The sequence below is a fragment of the Phacochoerus africanus genome, chromosome 15, assembly GCF_016906955.1.
Source record: "Phacochoerus africanus isolate WHEZ1 chromosome 15, ROS_Pafr_v1, whole genome shotgun sequence".
Classification (NCBI taxonomy): Eukaryota; Metazoa; Chordata; class Mammalia; order Artiodactyla; family Suidae; genus Phacochoerus; species Phacochoerus africanus.
The window spans coordinates 14,328,595-14,350,902 of NC_062558.1; the positions used below are offsets into that span (position 1 = coordinate 14,328,595).

The window sequence follows — 22,308 nt, forward strand, 5'->3', positions numbered from 1 at the left end:
ATAAATACATATGGTTCAGCATGTTTTAAACATGTATATAAATGGTTTCATACTGTAGATATTCTACATATTTTTTTCACTCAACATTTTTTTCAGACTTCTCCACAATGATGCAAATGCAGTTCTGTGCAGTACAGAATTGCTATACAGTATTCCACTGAATGAATATCCCTTCTCCTTTTAACAGTATTTTTGTTATTTCCACTGTTCCTGTCATTAAGAACAATGCTGTTAAGAGTGCTCCTGGCAATAGAACTGCTGGGGAATGGGCACACACAGCTTCTCTGATTTGCTCTGTAAAAGGGCAGACCAGCAATGGGAGTCTGCTTGACGTATGTGCCTACACGCTGTGCCACATGATAGAAGGGAAACCCTATTTCTTTTTCTGATCTGTATTTCCTGGACTACTACTGAGATCAAACATCTTTTCATGTATTTTTTGGTCTTTGGATTTCCTCCTCACACACTGCTTGTTCATATCTTTTGCCCACTTTTAAAACCTGGGTCTTTTTTCCCTTGTTGGTTTGAAGGAGGTTCTTGATAAATGCTGAAAACTAACCCTTTGTTAGTTACATGCCCCACAGATTCTGCACACAGTCTGCGGGTTATCTTTCAATATTGTTTTTGGTGTATATGTTTTTATTCCTAACTACAACTCATGACATCTCTATCATCAACTCCATTTTATAAATGAGAAAACCGATCCTGTGTGACCTGCCTGAGGCCCCTCAGCCAGAATGGGGAAGGAGTACAACTTGAGCCCCGGTCATTATGACCCCGAGACACTTGCTTCCCCCAGCTACTCTTCTAGACAATTCTAGATCAGGTAATAATTAGCACCAGTAGCAGCAGGTGGTGCTAGGAATGGATGGAAGAGAAAGGAGACAGGGGCTATAGACAGAAAAAATCAACAGAAACTGACCAATGCATAACAGGGTCAAGGACAAGGACAAGGCTGTGTCCAGGTGAGGGAGACAGAGGCCCCTCTAAGGATACAGAAATGCAGGAGGAAGGAGTTTGCAGCCTGATTGTTAACCTGCTGGACTTAAGTGCAGGCGTCAACTCGTGTTGGACATGTGGGGTAAGAGACTGAGAAGCCTTCTGCAGAAAAACGCCTGTTGCTGAGGATCCAGATGAACAAACAGAGAGAAAGGACATGGAAGGACAGTGCTCAAGGCCAGCTTTGGGGGCCCCAAATCTATTCCACCCACGGGGTTGTGAAATTCCCCAGGAACTCCTCTCACACCAACCTTTCTCCCTTCCACACCTGACAGCCAGCGCAACGCCAAGGTCACAGTAAGTTTTCGCTAGGTGTTTGCTGAATGAATGGAAACTGTTCTATCCCTTATACAGGCCCACAATCCCTATGGTTCAGAATCTTTCGGCTCTTAGGAAAGTAATTAAGTGCAAAAAGCCCAATGGGGTCAAAAGTAGAACTCCATTCTGCAGTTAAGTGTACAAATATTCTCAGTAAGTGGGATAAAGAAAGACTATAAATACCCTTAAATCATTTTAGGTCATGTTTTGCTGCCAAATTAACTTATGCCAAACTTAAGGAAACACTTTCATATTCTGGAATGTGGAGTTGCAGATAAGGGATTGCGAGCCCACACAGCATTGTTTTATAAGCTTTTCTGACTACAATGCAGAGTGAGAAAAACATTTTCCACCTGAAACTCATTATAGTCACACACACACACACACACCCCTACACACGTAAAACTGAAACCATTTATTATTATTAAATAATACTTCCTTACAGTATGTGAGGTGCTTTGATATTTTCTATTTTATTCTATTTATTTTATTTTTAGAATTCTGGTTGTAGCCAATTAAACTGAGGTCAAAGCCTACTATTGGGGAGTGACCTGAAGTCTGAAAAATACTGCCCAAGAGCCCAGCACCAGGCATTGCTCACAAAGATACTAGTTAAGTCTGTGAACAAAACAGAAAGTAATACTTGTGCAAACACCACTGTGGACTCTGAACATGAAACGCTTTGACCTAGAGACCCCCTCTAAGTCTTGGGTGGCTAAGTGGGGACCCTGACTGTAAGGATCTGTACCCCCCAGAAGTCACGATATGAAGGACACTGTGCTGGGCATGGAGACATCCTAGGTCATAAAAGGAGAAACTGCTTAGTTTATAAGCTTGCCATGAGCTGGCAAAGGTCCTGCCCTGTAAAGATGAGTAAGAAGACTGGAAAGAGGTCCGAAGATAAACTTCCTCTTGGATGGTGATCAAGAAATTCATTTTGCTCTACTTCTGGAGGAACCTCAGCCAGAAAAGAACTCAGGATCCCTTTCAACCTCTTTCAATTCTCCTGGCCCACAATCATCAATAAATTGGCTTTTCATCATGAAATGTCAGGGCTGAAAGGGGCCTACAGACCACGCAAATCAGCTAGTAGGTCCCCTTGTGTTATGGTAGGCAGCACAGGTGAGGACACCCTGTGCAGCTGGCACTGAGGCTCACAGCGGAGAAGACCTGGCCAGGCTGCCTGACTAGCTGGGATGCCCATGGCAGCCAAGGTGCTGCACGGTCCCCACCCGAGCGTCTCATCCACCGTTTATCTCCAGTCATAGCCTCCAGCACAACACAAGGATGCCATGAAGGAAAAACTATGGCCTCCCTGGTCCCTGAGACCCACCATGGACTGGGTCTCACCTGCGAGCACTTAATCCCCTCATAGGTGCTCGGCCTCTTGGTTAGGATAGAGGTTTTTAGCAACATGATCCTTCCTTCTGATTCTGGCAATTACCTAAGATGCATTCAAATCTGGTTTGAGTATTTTATACATGAAACTGATATTAAAAACTGTATACTTGAGGCCACACCTGTCTCTCCCTTTTGTGATTTCTTAAAAATAATAAGTGTATTATCTGTAACAAAAAATTTAGCACTTTGTGTTTCGGTGTTTTTATATTATCTATTTTTGGGGGAGCATGTATAATTTCTCTCTCACACTCATCAGGGAAAACTCAAACACAGAAAGGGGCTGCTCCTTGGGACCCTCCGCCTCCTGCCCCTAGCCCCCAAATATCCACCTTCAAATCATTCAGAGCAGTGAACACAGTGGGGGATGATGCCACCAACTTTAATGGGGTAGCTGCCAGCTGCTAGACACTGGACTTAGATCACCACGCTTGATCCTCCTCACAGCCCCGTAACACAGTGGCTTCACTATCATTTCCAAGGCTCTGAGATGCTACGTTCCTGGCCCAAAGCCCAGGCCAGACTGCGCCTTCTTCACACCTCCGGAGAGCAGACTGGCTGCTCCTTAAAATGCAGGATGCTATTTCTGGGGTGGACACTGAAAAAACAGAGGTTGATTTGTAGGCAAATTCCTTATAAAACCTCTTAATGAGACAATTCCAGGCTATAGAAAGATGAGTGTACTTTCTTTTTTTTTTTCCTTCTCTTCCTTTTTAGGGTGTACCTGTGGCATATGGAAATTCCCCGGCTAGGGGTTGAATCAGAGCCATAGCTGCTGGCCTACGCCACAGCCACAGGAATGTGACTTGCACCACAGCTCATGGCAATGCGAGATCCTTAACCCACTGAGCCAGGCCAGGGATCAAACCTACATCCTCATGGATACTAGTCAGGTTCATTTCTGCTGAGTCAAAACAGGAACGCCCAGAAGTATACTTAAACTTGATCAGAGATATAAAACATTTTTGGTTTGACTTTCTTTTCCCAAGTTGCAAACACTCATCTGTAAGACCTAGGCCTCATTTCAAATGAGCACTATCATATATAAAAGAAACATACAAATGTGAGGTATTACCTTCATTATTTGCAAATACATTGTCTCTTCTAATATATTCTAGATATTCTTCAAATAGATTATATTATCTCTTCCAATTAAAAAAAAGTCCACTTGCCAAAGTGTAGTGATACCGAGGCAAGCATGCAGGTCAGCCACGAGCTGGACCAGAATCACATGCACATCTGCTCACTGCGGACTTGGGAGATCGGCATTTCCGGGAACCATGTAATGTGGGGAGGGCTCCCCAGCACTCTGCTCTGAATCCCCTTCGTCATGAAAGCCCTCTGATCTCCACTGTCAACAGACAGTAAAGAGTAAGACAAAACACACCCACCACACTAATAAAATTTACTGCTCAAAGCAGGTGGAAAAGAAAAAAATCACGTGCAACTTGGCTCTGTTCCTAAATCTGTAGACTTGGGTAAGGCGCCTTTTTTTTTTTTAAGCTTCAGATTCAGCATTTCTGGGGAGTGACTCAAGAATTCGCAAATTTTTCAAAGCCCTAACGGTGGTTCTGATGCACACATATGGGGAAGACTAGCTCACATTTAATTAGTGGTTGTACTTTCCCCAAAATGCTTGCTGCGAGTTTCTAATTCCACTGTCTTCCAATTAAGTCTACAATTAAAACTAACTTCAATCATTTTCTTTCAGAGCTGTGAAGACATTTTGTTTAAACATGGAAGAAGGCATAAAATAAAAGACTGAAAAATTTGACCAAGTGAAAGTGTAAAACATTCTGAATGTCAAAACATACTATAAACGAAGTTAAATAACAAGCGAGGGGAAATTTGTGTGCAAGTGACAAAGGCTAATAACTTAGAGTTTTCAGGGATCATTAAAAAAACAAAAAAACAAGACCAAACAAAACTTCAAGAGAAAAATGAGCCAAGGACCTGAGAGGCATTTCACAAAAGAAAAAAAAATGTAAGAAATTCAGTCTCACTGAAAATCAAACACATGCAAATTAAAATAAAGGGATATGGGTTTTTTTTGGTCTTTTTTTTAAGGCCGCCCCTCCGTATATGGAGGTTCTCAGGCTAGGAAAGGTCGAATCAGAGCTGTAGCTTTGGGCCTACACCACAGCTCACAGCAACACTGGATCCTTAACCCACTGAGCGAGGCCAGGGATCGAACCTGCATCCTCATGAATGCTAGTCAGATCCGTTTCCACTGAGCCACAACAGGAACTCCGGGATATCTTTTTAAACTGCCAAAAAGGTAAAGTTTAAAAACAATGCCCCCAAAGAGCCAGAGTGAATGTTAGTTAAGCATATGTATTGGAAACCGTTCTGGAACGTGCTTTGTTAATATTTATCAAAAGGCATCATTCATCCAACAAGTATTTTAAATATCTTTTGAGTTGGTAATTCCATTTCTCAGTATTTATCCTAAGGGAATAATCAGAGAGGTGCACAAAGATTCAGTACAAGGATTCTCCCTTGCTGCATAACATTAAATCACAGGAAACAAACTAAATGTGCATCAATAAGGGACAACTGGATACACATTGATGGACCAACTAGTCCCCCAAACCCCTCTTAAATAATATTTCAAAATTTTAGAAAAAAGTCATTCTAATATTCTTACATGAAAGCAAAGGCTACAAAACTTTAATAGTAAAAGAAAATCATTAATAGTGTCATCATCACAATTTGTTAAAATATGCACATGAATGGTACCAAAATGATAACCATAGTTATCACTGAGTGGTAAGAGTACAGTGATTTTTTTCTTTGTGCATTCCTTTCATCTCCAAAATTTTTGCAGTGAACATGTGTTATTAGGTTTAGAACAAGACACAGTTAGAACACTGCAGGAAGTTCCCGTTGTGGCTTAGTGCTAACGAACTTGACTAGGATCCATGAAGATGTAGGTTCGATCCCTGGCCTTGCTCAGTAGGTTAAGGATTTGGTGCTGCCGTGAGCTGTGGTGTAGGTCGCAGACGTGGCTCCAATCCTGCATTGTTGTAGTTGTGGTGTAGGCCGATGGCTGCAGCTCCGATTTGACCTCTACCCAGGAACTTCCATATGCTGTGTGTGCAGCCCTAAGAAGAAAGGAAAAAAAAAAAAAAGGCATTCGCAATTTTGAGCTGAATAAGAAACCAAATGAATCAGACCTTTCTATGTACCACTGATTATTCGGCATCAAATGACTGAGACTGTTTGGAAGAGGAAAGAAGATGGACCAACACCAATAATTAGGCAGGCTGTTTCTGGAAAAAAGTCATTGTGAAAGTAAAAGGCTCTATGAGATTCACTGCCTCAGATCTCATGGACCCAGGGCCAGCCAGCCTCCTCTCCCCAGCTGGGGCCTGAGGCCCAAGGCTCACCAAGTCCACACTGGTTTTCCATGCTCATATCTTTCTCTGTTTGACAATATTGAGAGATTTCTCAGCATAATCCATATGAAGAATAAGCATACTCAAGACCTCACTGAAAGTTCCCTTAAGAATTGGGATACAGACACTGCATTTCCAGTTGGCAAATCTTGAGTGAAATTTAGGCCACTAGCATAGGATTTGCATATCTCAGTACCATCGCACAGGTATGCTGCCCCATGAATCAATGCCACTGAGCTCTTTACTTCCATCTGGAAGGTGGAAGGCGGCCTCCAGTCAAGTTAAATCCGATTTTCCTGAGCACAGTTAAGTTTGTCACCAGCAGGCCGCTTGCCATCTGCTGTGTCTTCTTGTTGCCTACAAATGGTAAGTCTTCCCTCAGACCCCCTTAGGCCATCGGCACCACAGGAGACATCACAAGAAACCGTCACCCCAGTAAAAGTAGGTGTGTATTTTCTCTCCTGAGTTTCAAAAAACCCTAGCATTTTAGTACCACCTCCCCTGTTCTCTATTCGCGATGCAACAACTACATTAGAACTAGCATAAAAGACTCCATGGGGAGTTATAAAACTTGGGTTCTAGCATAAGTCTCAACACTCTACCTCTTGTAACCTACCTTATTATGTGTAAAAGGAGGTAACATCAGCACTGCTCAACTCACAGGGTAGTTACAAAATGCATGTGAAAGTTCTTGGTAAACAAGAGCCTGGCTGGCTATTCCGTGTGATCTGCAGACCGATCAGACTGCCTTCACCAACAAGCTGTTAGAAAAGCAAACTCCCAAGTCCCACTCCAGAAATAGTGAATCCGAATCTGCAACTGAACTAGGTGCATGCATGTACACACACATACACACACACTGAGAAGGACTGAGTGGGGGGGCACTATTTATGAGAACTTGCATGTAAGCTAGAGAGCCCCGTGAACAGGACTAAACACAAGGTCCTATTTTCCCCAATCTTTGGTTTTTCTGATGCTATGTGCACATCTCACCCTTAAATATTATAGGTTCTAATGTCTAAATACAGGAGAAGAGTATTTCAGTAATTTCATAACTAGAGAACAGAAATTCTGTCTCCAAACAAATCTCTGAGTTACAGCTTGGATTACTTGCTCAAGCATGTTTGCACTGTGTTCCTTTTCAGTTAGAGTCCTTACAGAAAAGCTCAAGATACCGCTTTCAGAATAGTTGAAGAATTGATTATTTATTTATGCTTACATAAGTGAGAAAAATCACTTAGAAAGCCTGTACCCTTACATTTCAGTCTATTTCCATTGTTGGAGGAATAGCCTTCTTTGTTCTTTGCGTCTTTTGAATCTTAAGTCAGAGGAGAAAGACAAATTCATTGTGTTTCAAAAGTCATTTTAAAGTAGACTTTCTGGCCTAGCAACTTTCTGAAATACTCACCCATAGAAATACTTAACATTGTTATTAGCTTCTGAATTTAGTCTACGGAAGTCTAAGGCACAAAGTGGTAGTTTTAAGAACTTCGTAGGAGAAAACAAGAGTTCCCTCCCTTTTCCCTGAGCCCCCAAGGGTGGGGGGCAAAGCAAAGTCTGAGGTGGACATGGTATCTTTCTCCCACTTGTGCCCTCCTCCTGCCCAGGGACCACACACTACACTTTCAGCCACCACCTCGACATGAACACCTGGCTCCACACTACAGCTCTCCTCCCACTGAACAAGCCTCCCCGCCCTCAGAGCTCCTCTCTGAGCATGGGGAGGGCAGGCGGGTAATCTTGTCCAACCAAACTCACACTCTGGAAATGGGCAGGCTCAGTGAGTCTATCCAGTTGACTTTTGTAACCCAGGCCTCTAGCACAAAGCCTGGCACCATAGCTGCTGTTCAAGAAGTATCTACGAAAGGGATTAAGCCACTAAAATATTTTCTAGAGCTGACACTTATTTTAGCACAGTCACCATCCAACTGGAGGAATGTTAGCGAAGAGGCTGCAGGGGAGCATTCAGGCAGTGGAGCTGGAGGCAGGAATGACCTGCTAGACAGGGTGGCCCTGCCTGGAGACCTGGCCTTGGGGTCAGCTCCTCTTAAGACAGTTGCTGTTGTTTTATGTCTTTTGCCTTCTTCCAGAGTCCTTTTTGGGTTTTTGTTTGTTTGTTTGTCTTTTTTAAACAGCCACAGGTGCGGCATATAGAAGTTTCTGGGCTGGAGCTGCAGCTGCTGGCCTATGCCACAGCCACAACAACGCCAGATCCAAGCCACATCTGCAATTTACACCACAGCTGATGGCAACTTGGGATCCTTTAACGGACTGAGCAAGGCCAGGGATGGAACCCCCATCCTCATGGATACTAGTCAGGTTCTCAACCAGCTGTGCCACTACGGGAACTCTTCTTCCAGATTCTTTAAGAGCTCCAAGTTTCTTCACAACGCCCTAGGTGGGAGCAGTGGGGCATTCATTTATTCACTCATTCAAATATTCAGTTTCTAATATATGTCAGGTATTGTTCTAGGTTTGGAAGAAATATCCAGAAACAAAAACAAAGACGTTGCCCTCTCTGAGCTTACATTTTAGTGGAGGCGATAAATCTTTTTTTAAATTTAAAATATAGTTGATTTACAATGTTGTCCCAATTTCTGCTGTACAGCAAAGTGACGTGTGTGTGTGTGTGTGTGTGTGTGTGTGTGTACATTCTATTCTTTTTTATATTATTTTTCATCATGGTCTATCCCAGGAGATTGGATATAGTTCCCTGTGCTGTTCAGTAGGACCTTATTGTTTATCCATTCTAAAAGGAGTAGAATGCTTCACAAACTTGTGTGTTATCCTTGCAGAGGGGCCATGCCAATCTTCTCTGTATCGTTCCAATTTTAGTACATATGCTGCCCAAGTGAGCACTGAAGGAGATAAATCTTTAATGTCAAGTTGTGACAGTTGCTATGAGGAAATAAGGGAGATAATACAAGAGATGCTGCTTTGGATTGGCGGGTCAGAGGGGGCCTCTCTGAGGAGAAGACAGGATACAGAGAGCTATCTGAAGCAAGCTAATGAGCCCTATGAGCTCCTGGGGGAGCACTGCGGGCAAAAGGAACATAAAGTGCAAAGGCTCTGAGACAGAAAGGAGTGGGACTCACTAACGGGGCTGGCTGACAAGTGCAAGAGGTGACGTAGCCACAATTTTTTAAGTTACACTCATTTTTAAGAAGAGGTAATAGACCTTATGACTTTAATCTAAGCCAAGCCTTCCACATAACCAGACACTGAATCCTGGACCACTTGAGTTCTACTCATTGTGTTTAGTGCACCACAGCTTCACTGAGAAATCTAGAGACCCTGAGGAGGAAAAGTGGCTGGGGAGGGTGGTGTGGATAGAAGATCATCAGAGTAATGCAATTCCAGCAAAAAAAGTGCACTTCACTGAAAGAACTAAAATGAGTAACACATCTAACCCTCATAAAGATTTAGAAATAGATCATTTAGAATATCTATTTAGACATTTAGAAACAGATGGAGAAGTTCTGTGGCACAGCGTGTTAAGGATCTGGCAACTATGGCACAGGCTGCAGCTCTGCCATGGGTTGGATCCCTGGTCAGAGAATTACAACATGCCCCTAGCGTGACCAAAAAAAAAAAAAAAAAAAAATCAGGGTTTTGCTGTATGGTGTTCAACTTAAAACCTGCTGTCTATTTTATCTGCCTAATGAGTACAGTAAGCCTTGGAATCAAAGCAGGTTCACTGGAGGAAGCTAGAAAGTTCTGTTCTGCGCATGGCTATGACACTGGGTAATCACTTGACAGCCCAAAGTCTCCCACGGGCCTTGGCCTCGCGGTCAGTGCTCTGAAAGCGGCTGCAGACACGCCTCCCCAACAACAGGTGCTCCCACCAGAGGAGACAGGAGACCCTGTTCCTTCACAGCCCGAAGCAGAGACTATCACCTTCAACCCACCTGCCGCTGTCGTCACGCTGGCCTGAAGAGACGAGGCGTTGCCCAGGTGTACGAGAAAGCGCACGCACGCGCGCAGACGCACAGGCACGCGCACACATGCACATACACATGCCCACGCACAGCCGTACGTGCGCACGCACGTGCACAGACGCAGAATGCACATGAGCGCACACTGCTCCAAGGTAACGTCTTGAAGTACTAAATCCTTAATCCTGTATCTCAGTTATGAGCATCTCAATTTGGGGAATTGTCCGTAATTTACAGCAAGATGATTGGGTAAGTGCAGGTATTATACAGAAGGATATTCATTGAAACTGAATGTAGAAGGGTGAAAACTGAAGGGAACCTGAGTAATGAAACTGTAAACCACTCAATTTCCAGCAACAGAGAGTAGGTTACAACCGCATGGAATAGCCAGTTGCAAAGGATGCTGTTAGCTCTGGGTACTGATGCTCTTGAAACAACTGACGGTGATCAGAATATTAATAGTAGTGAGATAGGGAACTCTGCTTTTTATTTTTCTGTCATTTGAAATTTTTACAAATCGTATTCTTTTTATAAGAAAAAAAAAGTTATAGCCTTTTGGAAACCCATGTATTGAGAGATAGAAGAGAGAAAACTATTACTACCTTTTCTTCCGTTCCTCACCTGCCAAACTGAGAGCCCGCAAGAGCCAATCTTTGCTGTACTCAGTGGAAACTCCTACATAGGAGAAGCCCCAGAGGACGGCAGTTGTCCCCTGCTGCCTGTAGAAATGAACCCCTACTCCTTAGCATGGCATTTGGGGTCCTCCATGATGTCCCACTTTCACCACCACTAAGTTTGACCTTGATCAACCTGGCCTGTCCTCCTAAACCCTTTAGAAAGTATGTGTCCCTTGGTACCCACTCTAAAAGCCCATGCTTCATTAGGAGGCCCTGTGGCACTCTGTGTCAGATTCTTCCACACAGTCCAGCTTGTTGTGACTGTGCCTATATGACAAATGGTGTCATGGGGTTGCCATCTGGGTGGACCTTGGGAAAGAAAATTCTAGGCAGGAGGAATTACAGTGGCAGAAACAAAAAATATGCACAGCTGCTCTTAAGATGCAGAAAAGCCATATACAATTGTTGGAAATTTTTCAGTATTTCCTCTCTTCCTTAAGATAAACCCGTTGCTCAGCTCCAATTTCTACCAACATTGTCTTTCTCAAATCACTCTTCAGGGAGGTCTCCTCTGATCTCCCTATTTATTTATTTATTTTTATTTTTTTTGTCTTTTTGCCATTTCTTGGGCCGCTCCTGCGGCATGTGGAGGTCCCCAGGCTAGGGGTCTAATCGGAACTGTAGCTGCCAGCCTACAACAGAGCCACAGCAACGCAGGATCCGAGCTGCATCTGCAATCTACACCACAGCTCACGGCAACACCGGATCGTACTGAGCAAGGGCAGGGATGGAACCTGCAACCTCATGGTTCCTAGTCGGATTCGTTAACCACTGCACCACGATGGGAACTCCCTGATCTCCCTATTTAAAAACCGACACCCACTCCTCCATCCCTCACCAGGGTTCTAAGCACATTGTCGGTCTTTTATTCCACAGAATGATAATTGACTTGTGTCTGTTTACCTCTGCCAGGATGTCAACTCCACACTTTGTGTGTTCTGTTTCCCAAGAGCCCAGAACAGCACCTGGAAAGTGGCCATCAGTATGTTGCAGGAATGAATAATTTACTCAAGTGTCATGTCCAACTGTACCGTGCTTCTCAAGATACCCTACAGAATAGCTTTTTGAGGAAATAATTTTGCTGGAGGCTCTAATACTGAAAAAGGTAGGGAGAAACAGGAAGCAAGACTGGCAAGTGAAAACTTCCAATTGTGGAGAAATGCGGTCTTTTCACTCACTGGGCTAAGGATGAGACAGAACTTCTCCCACTGGCAACTCGATGCCCACCTGGGCACCAGGGTAATCGAGTGCTCAGACACTTCATCTGAGGTTCGAGTCTTCATCAACAAGAGGAGGATGAAGACGAAGGACTTGAAGAGGCAAATTTAATGTGCAGTGCTCAGCTCTGATCCATTCAGTCATAAAACCAAACAGATAAACCAGCACGGGTAAAATAACCATACCCTAGCACAGTGTTTGTTGCACTTTAAGAACTTTTACCCATCCCTCTGCCACTTCCCTTTTATCACCTCTGCTTCTCGCTCTAAATTTTAAATCCTTAAGGTGGTCATCAACTTCACTACCAAAGGGAGCCAGAAAGATCAGTGGGGTAGTAGACTAAGAATGGAAAGATGAGAGAAAGGGCTATTATAGGTTTTATGCTCCACTCAGACCAAATTTATCATTTTCTTGGATAGAATTTAGAACTTGGAAGATGGAATTCTAGATCAGCAGCTGATGGCAATGTTTTAGCGGAAATGGCAACCACCGAATTAACTCTACTTCTTAATTTCAATTTAAACAGAATTATCTTAAAAACCCAGAGACAGGGAGGAATTACAATTTGCTACAATGACTTCCTGGAAAGATGTTATAAAACAAGCAAATAGGAATTGCTTATGCTGATAGATGTGAAAAGCCACACTCCAACACCTGCCTCAGATTTCCTAAAATCCACTCATGGCCCTCAGCCTCCACACCAGGGGGAATCCTCCTGAATTAGGCCCAACAACAACCAGGGGACGCCCAGACCGAGATCCACCAGCCACCCATTGACCAACATTTAGCTTGGTACTTAGGAAGGATAATCCCTCCCTTCTTAAAGTAGGAAAACTAGCCTACAATGATGTGAATATTTTCACATTTCCTAGCAGGTTCTGCAAACGGGGCTTTTAAATTTGCATAACTAATTCTGTGATGTGGTTTTCTGAGGTCAAAATGGGGCCTGGACTGGCCTTCTAAGAGCAACTCAAGAGCGAAAGAAAATCCTAATTCCTAAGGGAAAGCTTCCAAGGTATATTAATTGACTAAAAACGTTACTTGGTTTGGAGCAAGCCTGAGATAGAGAAAAAAAATTCCCTACTTATAACTGTCATCAAAGGCCCAAAGTAAGAAATTTGTGCTTTTTCAAAATTGAAAGTTGCAAGTCTACCAAAATTTGGGCCATATTTTAGGTGAAATGATTTCAATCCGTTATCCTTTGCCTCCTATGAAATTAAGAATGCTCAAAATATTTGTTCCAACATTTTAATGGGGGAAATAGTGCCTTTCAGTAGTGAGACCTTTGAAACCCTTGCAGATTGTTTTCCACCCTCAGGAAATGACACGTGACATACGGCAAATGAAGTCCAAGATATCCCTCAGACTAATTTCACTTTATTTAGTAATTTCATTATTGCTTTCAAGTCCCAGTGAATTCAAAAAGCAGGTGTCTGTCTCACCAATCATAGCCCTGGGTTTAATATTTCAAAGTTGGGTCTCCTAAGAAAAAGTCTCTAAGGAAAACAATGTAGAATATAACAAGCTTTCCCTAATGAGCAATTCAGTGAGAATTTTGCAGTATCCCCAGAGATAAAGGGAGGTACTTTGGAATATTATAAACCATGACTGGAGACCATCAACTTCCTCTGAACTTGCCTACAAGCACCTGTTTAGGGAGGATACCAATCTTCCTTGTAAAGCTGCCAACAGAAGGAAGTCTCAGTATATTCTCTTTCTGGGAAACTCACCCCTTGACAACGTTTTCTGTGTATGTCCCTTAGCTCAGTGGCTATTACATAGATGCGATATAAAAACTGGTATTATGTAGCTTACACTTTTCTGAAAAATGACCTTCTGGGGAAAGATGAAGCTGATCACCATACAGCCCAAACACATTCTGGATTCATCCTTAGTTTCTCCTCCTTTGGGGTTCTTTTGTCCAGTTCTTTTCAAGCTAATTAACTAAAGTAGTCTAGTCACACAAGACTATGGCATATAAAGTCAATCTTGAACTTAATAATAAATGATTTCCTTAAAATTTCTGTTGTAGCAGATCCTTGCACTATCAGTTCACTGTGCACACAAAACTACTGGAAATCAGATATTTCCAGAAAACCACTGGTTGAAATAGGATACTAGCTATTCTTTTAACTGCTAACCATAAGAAGGCTTTTGGAGACTCATCGCACAGCAATGCTGAAGGAAATACCTAAACCTTCCCAATCTGTTCTCTGGCCCCCTCATCAGTATCCTTTGAGTTATGGGTCGTGGGATAAACAACCCATAACTAAGATGCTAATTGCAGTTCCAAGAAACAGCAGGTCCCAGCCTTTTGTTTTCACAGACCCATACAACATTTAAAAAATATCTTCAGAGAATTTACTTGGAACGGCAAGCTCTTCATTTTACCAAATAGAGGCCTACATTAGAGAAAAGGACATGAAAGTTTAAAGGACGATCTTTTTTTAACTGAAAAAACTATTTTGAAGTCCTTATTTTCTTCTTCCTATTTTGACTCAGATAACACCTTTCTTCACCTGGTCACTCAGGAACTATAGGGACACACTTCTAGCACCAAGCATCCTTGACCTTGCTTTCCAGGTTCCTGGGGCACAGCTTACACACTGACCCCACCACTGCCCATTCCAGATGGGGGTCTTTCTTTTCCGTCAAACTACATACCCCTCTTCCACCCCATGCCTACTGCCTCACCACCACTGTTACCTTGGATAAAAAAAGGCTGCAAATCACTAATTTAGACCATTACATTTACTGATCTTTTTTTGTTCATTTCCTTTAACTCTCACTTTCATTATTGCTATTACTATTATTATTATTTTGACCATGGCATGCAGCGGCTTGATGTGGGATCTCAGTTCCCAGACCAGAGATTGAACCTAAGCAGGCCTCAGGGGTGAAAGCGCTAAGTCCTAACCACTAGATCACCAGGGAACTCCCAACTCTCATGTATTTTATTTAACAAAAATATAATTACTATAAGCCCCTTTAGCATATGAAGCTACTTTATTTGGACAAAATTTGCTACATACACAGAACAACTTGATATGCACTTCCAGCCAGCCCAACCACAAGCACATGGTAATAACAGCCAAAAATTTGGAAACTCTTACTGGAGACATGGACCCTGTTTATAATATTTTTATTATAAGTGGAATCTGTGGGAAACAAACACACATGAGCAGCTTCTAAGCAGATATGTACATTCCATGAAAAGAAAAATAGTATCATATGCTGTAAAACTTTACTCAGAAAATAATTTCAAACTATTAGGCTTTAAATAACGAGACCGCTTAAGTTTAATTTTATTAAAGCAAGTCAGAATATCATATACAGTATATTCTCTTTTATACAAAACACATTTACACGTGTTTCTGAAAACTACATGTAAAAAATGTTTAGAGTAATAGCACATTGTGGAAAATATCAGGGTAATTTGGTGGTATTTTCTAGGGTTATGTTAGTTTGTATATTTTTTAAAGTAAGACATACCTTTTTAGTCAATGTGGGTTCGTGTAGGTTAACCTAAAATCTGGCATATTTTTTTTAAAGATCTTGCTTTCACAATCATACTGCCATAATCACTTTCTCTGCAAACAATTTTTACTAACACCTGGTGAAAACATAGGGATCTCTTCAACTATCTCATTACCTCGTGACTCCAGGAACTAGCAAGCTTACACACAAGTCAGTTCTGATTCTTCCTATGCCTGAGGCATGATGAGATTCATTCCTGGCCTCAAGAGGGCTGGGTGGTGGAGTGAGAGAGTGGACAGCCACACCCAGCTGAGCGCCTGGCACAGAGCAGATATCCAACAGAGATGCCTGTCCACGCCATTGCTAAAAAGCTTTATTTTAAAATACAATGCGGTCAACTTTCATAGGCAAACCTTAGATAGCCACAATTGCTAAGTCTAGATCTATTTCCCCACAAGAAAATCCAAGGAGGGAGATGGAAATGCAAGGACACAAGGAGACGCTTTCACAGTAAGGCAACTGAAAACCTCCCATGGCAGGCAGAACAAAGCATGGCAAGAGGGAAGAGGCCTGGACAGTGGGGTGATAATTCTATCCTACCTAAGACGAAGGGGCTAAAATTGGGTGGAATTTAGAAGAACTGAAAAGGAAATGGAATACAACTACCCAGGAAGGAGAGGCGGGGTAGGTTTAGCAGAATTCTGATCAATTCTGGAATCCTACATGCTCAATGTTTTCCTCCCACTTAGGTCAACAGTTCAGAAAAGACAGAAGGACAGAGAACAAGCATCTGGGCATCAACTCAGGCTCCTCCCTCAGGGCAGGCAAAACTGGGAGGCACACTCTGGAAAAGTCCAAATGCTCTATTCCAAAAGGAATACCAAAACAGAATCCAGAATACATGATGCCTAGCCTGTTATGGCCAGGCTGAATGACCCAGGGTTCCTCTGCCAGTGTGAGCAATCAAAAGTCAACTGTACAGATAGAAATATTTTAGAGGCTAGAGTTGTATTTTTCTTACATTCAAGATACATCTTATCTGTCTACAGGTCCAATTCATCAAAGACATTCAAATTATGTTTCACGTACAAAAGCAGTTAAGTCTAAGATGTTTCCAGAGGGTGCTGTGCTGTGCTCTGATGATGATCTTCCATCTTCCTAATCGGTCCCCAAATTAGTTTCTTCAGATTTCTTGATTTTTCAAGGATGACCTTCTTAGTGAAGCTGTATTTCGCAGAAAAGTCCCAATGAATGCCATACCAAGCAGGTGAACTGAGATTCCAAAATGGAGATGAGAGCCACACAAATGGATTTTTTTTTCTCCAAATACATTTCTAATAAGATAAAGCATCCCCCTGTGTCAAAATATGAATGGAAGGCAGTTTTCTCTAAGGTTTGTAAATGGATTAATAAAATTCAAAAATAACCATACACTCAGGAAACTTCAAAGAAATAAAGAACAAAATATTTGGGAATCTCGACAATTTTCCTAAAAACGTGCTACAAATTTTAGAGTCACAAAATAACAGAATCCCAAATTTCCAGTCACTATGTTAATTTGAAGTACATACTTCATGCTGTGAATTTGATATCCTAAAACATGAGAAAAAGTCACATTTAAGTAGAGAAGCTTTATAATAATTCAAAAATTTTAGAATTACTCATTTTTTAAAACAAAACATTAATATTCAACTAACTATGAAATAAATTCCCCTAAACCAGCAAGAGGTAGGTACTCCCTGGGAGGACTGGCCCACACCTTAATGCCTCAGGCCCTAGCTTACCGCTAGCACCCATGGGGTGGCCCTTTGCAGAGACTCTCTGCTCCATGACATCACAAAGCTCTGGACTTGTGGATTCAGTTCCTGTGTAAGGCACTAAGTGCCCTTCAATATCTGGTGCTCCAATCAAAGGCGACAGAGAGCTGTTGACAGAAAGCGACAGTAAAGCTGGAGCAAGGTCAAAAGCAAAGTGAAGGTGATGATCTTTTAGATCAGGGCTTCCTGACCTGACAACCAAAGGCTGTCCCTCTACCTTCAGAAATGGTGGTTCTAATGGGGAAACGATCCCTAGCTTTCTTCCGGTTTTCCAAACAGGGTCTAAAACTCCCAAAATACCAAGAGCCATCATCCAAAGCTCACTTTCTGTGTGTCCCTGTGTAATGACTGTACCCAAAGGTCTAATCACCCTCGTAACTGAGCCAGTTCCTGAATCCTCACTGGGATGTGCAAGGCTGTGAAGTGCAGTGGTCCAAGAAGGGACAGATTTTCCCATGAGACACACACACTAGGAATGCTGCTGTAGTACAACTGAGGCTAACACTAAACAATTTTAGGTTTTATTTAGAAGCTTCTAGAAAGCAACCATTAAATACTGATTATATTCATGCCATTAATTCTCTACTACATTCAGTATTCTATATTAATTTCTAAACATGTACAGAGACGAAAAACCCATTTTTATAGTATTTTTTCTAATATTTAAGATATTTATTTTGAATTAATCTTTGAGCTGCACAGACATTCACAACCTACCAGAATAAAATCATACTCACTATTAGGAAATGCACTGATACTTCCCAAGATCACCTGCCACTATCCTTAAAATATTACAGCATGCTAGTGTGAACTATTCAAATTAATATCAGAATGCCTACCATCCAAGGGATTTCACGCACTACCTTGTACTCTCCAGGAAATTAATTCCCTTCCCTTAGGTTAGTTATATAAGAATTTAGCCTTCTTATCCCCACCATCATTTTAATTCTCAGGCCCTAAAAATTTTTCCTCTCTTGGGTCTCTTTCATTGTACTCGCAAAGTTCAGAATCTAAGAAGGTCTTTAAAATACTCATTCCAGTAGGGACCAGGTTTTTTCCTGCCTAATTCCTTAGGGATATATCAAATGCTTGGGCCCAGTTAATACCGTGGCTACAATTGGCTAAGAGGAAACACCTCTATTGACAAAAGTATCACAGGAGAGATTTTAAAAGCCAGTTGTAATGGGAAAGCAGCTAAACAGGCAACACATACTTAGAATAAAACGTAACTTGATTTTTTAAAAATCTGATGTTTTCATTGTGCCATTTATTAAATATGTATCAGCCAATTCTTCTTAAACCAAGAAAAGCAAAGGGGAGAGGATGAAGTTATAGTATAGTCCCCTTAGCTGCTAAAAAGCCTTCTAATAGAAATATTATGGAAACTTCTATATTACACCAATTTCTGTATTTTTGGATAATCTATCAATAATAAAACTCACAATAAACAGATAATTAACATCCTGAGCTCCCACATCATCTTTTATTTCTGTGAATTCTCCTCATCCCTTCCCTTTAATCCTTTTTCAAGTTTCTGTGAATATGGTCTTTAAAAAATCAATCTTTCCCAAGTTTTGGTCAAAAAAAATAGGGAGGCAATCATATTTGACCATCAAAATAACTATCCGCCCCTGAACGTTCCTCCAATCTCTGAATCCCAGCAGAAGGAGGCCAGAGAAGAAGACAACCACCAACAATGGTGCACAAGCCCCCCAAGGGCTGTCTGACTCTGTACCAAATATAGGTTCCCCATCCACCACTATGGTCAAGAATGCCCTAGCTCATAGACTGAGTCCACATGAAAGAAGCCTATCACTTTAAAACAGTGTACATGGAATACTGGAACTTTCTATTTTTTAAAGGGAGATACTCCTTGGGAAGTTCCGTTCCTTCTGCTTTCATTCACACTGCCTCTTGGCATTTTTTTTTTGGATTTTGTCTTTTTAGGGCCACACCCACAGTATATGGAGGTTCCCAGGCTGGGAGTCTAATCGGAGCTATAGCTGCCAGCCTGTGCCACAGCCACACCAGATCCGAGCTGCGTCTGTGACCTACACCACAGCTCATGGCAATGCCAGATCTTCAACCCGCTGAGCAAGGCCAGGGATTGAACCTGCAACCTCATGGTTCCTAGTCAGATTCGTTTCCGCTGCACCACAACGGGAACTCCTCTTGGCCATTTTACTTTCCTAATTAGTTCCTTCAACAACAGCGAGAGAGGGAGGAGGTAAAAATGAGCAGCTTCTTTCCTTCCTCATTAGCACTTCTGTCCCACATATTAAAATACCGTTCGAAACTTGGCAGCATTTTGCCACAAGTGTATTTGGATATATTGGGTAGAATTTGCATATTCTAACATAGACCGTGCTGAGGCCATTTCCAGGTTGAAGTTTTATAATTGCTACCTTTAGGATTGTCACCTGATGATTATTTTATCCTCTCTCCTCCAGCTCAAGAATTATCTCTGATCTAAGTGAGCTACACTCCAAGGCAGATAGAAAGTAAAAGAAGTTGCACAAATCAGCTTGGGAGGACTATACAGATTGCCTGGGAAAACAGGGGGTCCATGAAAGCCCCCAAATCTTCAGAAGATAACTGTCACCAGAGTATGACAGTAATATTGATAGCTGAGAATTTAAGACACACATGCCAACTTAGAAATACAAAGTTATGATGCCTATTCTTTTATATACTTTTTTATTAAATCTATTGATTCACCTAGAAAGTCATTAGATATACAAAAACAACAATTTCCAGAGTTCCTAAGTATTTCCAATATATTTCAACTTAGGGATCCAAGATTCTGAACATGTCATCACCAAAAAAAATTGCAAACCTAAAAAACAAAAAGGAAAAAAAATTAAACAATGTCAAAAGGAAAAGACTTTCTTAGAAAAGGTCAATATTTACTTCTACAGTTTTCAAAATGACATTTTAATGTTTTTTTCTCATCTTACAGTTATAAGCTTCTAAGTCTAATGTTAAAGTTTTGCTTAAAAACAAGGCAGTTTCTTTATAACAAAATAAATATTAAACTCATACACATCACCTATTTAATATTTACTAGATCAAAATACCTTCACATTTATAATTTCAGGCTTTAAAGTAGTATTAGTTTTATCTTTATTTTCTTTTTATAATTACCATTAAGGTGACAGACATTCAGACATATAAATGAAATTACTAATTTCATTCTAATATAACTCATACCTTTAGAAACTATGTTTCAGCCAATTAATACTAATTAAAGTCTTTGAGCTTTAAAGTCTTTGTGCTAGTTTATCCCATTAACTAGTACTTGAAATAAGAAAGATAACCTTCAATGTTCTTATAACCTCAAACGAGGGTCAATCTATACAGGCTTTATTTGAAAAAGAAAAGCAATTTTGTTTGGGAAAATATATACATGAGAATGCCTAAGAATAAAAATAATCAATTCATCTCATTAAAATATGATAAACAAAAGTGAACTAAATGAACAATTCTACTATAGGCCTCAAAATCATGCTATTCAGACCAGCCTACTTAATTAATTTTTAGTAGAAAAATGTCAGAAGATATGATAAAACAAAGAAACAACCTGTTGTACAGTGTTTTTCTTTAGGATAAGGCTATGATGAATTATTTAAGTATAAATTGAGATCACAGATATAAAAATCACTGCATTCTGGGTCAACCAAAACAGTTTTTGATTTACATGGCATGTGAATAAGTCTATACTCACAAAAAGTCACATATATGAATAAAAGAATATATTTTATAAGTTTTAAGTCACTCTCAACATCTGAGAAAATACTGTCGGTAAAATATCATTTGTAATACTGTTTGTAAGAAAATACTATTTGCAGAGAAAAAGAGGTGAGAACTCCACTACAACTGAGCCTCTAGAAGAAAACATGAAAATAAGCATGATTTTATAAAAAAAAATTTTTTTTGGTCTTTTCAGGGCCGCATGCACGGCATATGGAGGTTCCCAGGCTAGGGGTCTAATCGAAGCTACAGCTGCTAGCCTACACCACAGCCACAGCAACACAGGATCCGAGCCGTGTCTTCGACCTACACCACAGCTCATGGCAACACCAGATCCTTAACCCACTAAGCAAGGCCAGGGATCAAACCCGCAAATCTCATGGTTCCTAGTCGGGTTCGTTTCTGCTGCACCACGACAGGAACTCCTAAAAAAAATAATTCTTAATGTTGTCAGCTCCTTAGAATATTCCCTCTGTATTACTTTCTGGAATATGATGATAATTTCATTTTCTCAGCATCTCATCAATTAAACAAACTGATGCATAATTTAGGCTAAATATAAGTAAATTTGTAATAGTGTTTTTGCCATTAATGCTGTTACATGTAGTACAGGAAATGAATAATATGAAGAATTACTTAATCTGAAAAAGTAGCTTAGCAGAAAACCTGAACTTAAGCAAAGGTCCTATTGAAATTCTATTCTGGGAGGATGTGGGATGGGGAATCAAGTCTAGTAATCGTCTTAGAAACACTGCTACATCAACATATTTAATAGGACATGGTCCATCAAAATAAACTTAATAAAGAGAGCCCCTATGAAAAAGTGTTATTACCTTCAACTTTAAAATATATTTTGAACTAAAATACACGTAATAATTATAGCAGAGTTAATGGATACAACTAACATTCTTAATGGGCACTTTACATTTTAAAAAATAAAAACACACACATACATAAAACATCAAAATTCTTTATGACAAAAAAAAGAAAGTTGTGGCAAGAAACCCTACTTTCTAGTCTGAAAAACTTATTAAGACTGGAGTCCCTTTTAAGAGCAAACTGTATTGGTTTTCAAAGGAAAAAAAAAATCATTTCAATCTGCAAGTATCTAATAGCTCAGGTGCTTTCATATAATAAATATTTGGTTGGTACTTAGTAGCTCACAAGAGCTCATTTTTTAAAAGTGTGTTTAAACAACTCCAAAAGGTTAATTAACATGTAGATGTATATAATTAATCTTTTTGTTATTAAACACTTAAACCAGTTTAGGATATGTCAGCATGTATAATAACTTTTGTTCACAACTTTAAAAATTTAAGCT

The 22,308-nt window shown here is 40.7% G+C and overlaps 1 protein-coding gene and 1 non-coding gene across 2 annotated transcripts in view; both read right to left on the reverse strand.

The window, feature by feature from the left end:
• XKR6 (XK related 6) overlaps positions 1-22,308 on the reverse strand; it is a 295,414-nt gene that overhangs the window by 176,836 nt on the left and 96,270 nt on the right. The gene's annotated exons all lie outside the window — the stretch shown is intronic.
• Positions 8,866-8,972, reverse strand: LOC125117092 (U6 spliceosomal RNA). The gene has a single exon (XR_007132469.1). It is a non-coding gene; the product is annotated as a U6 spliceosomal RNA (small nuclear RNA).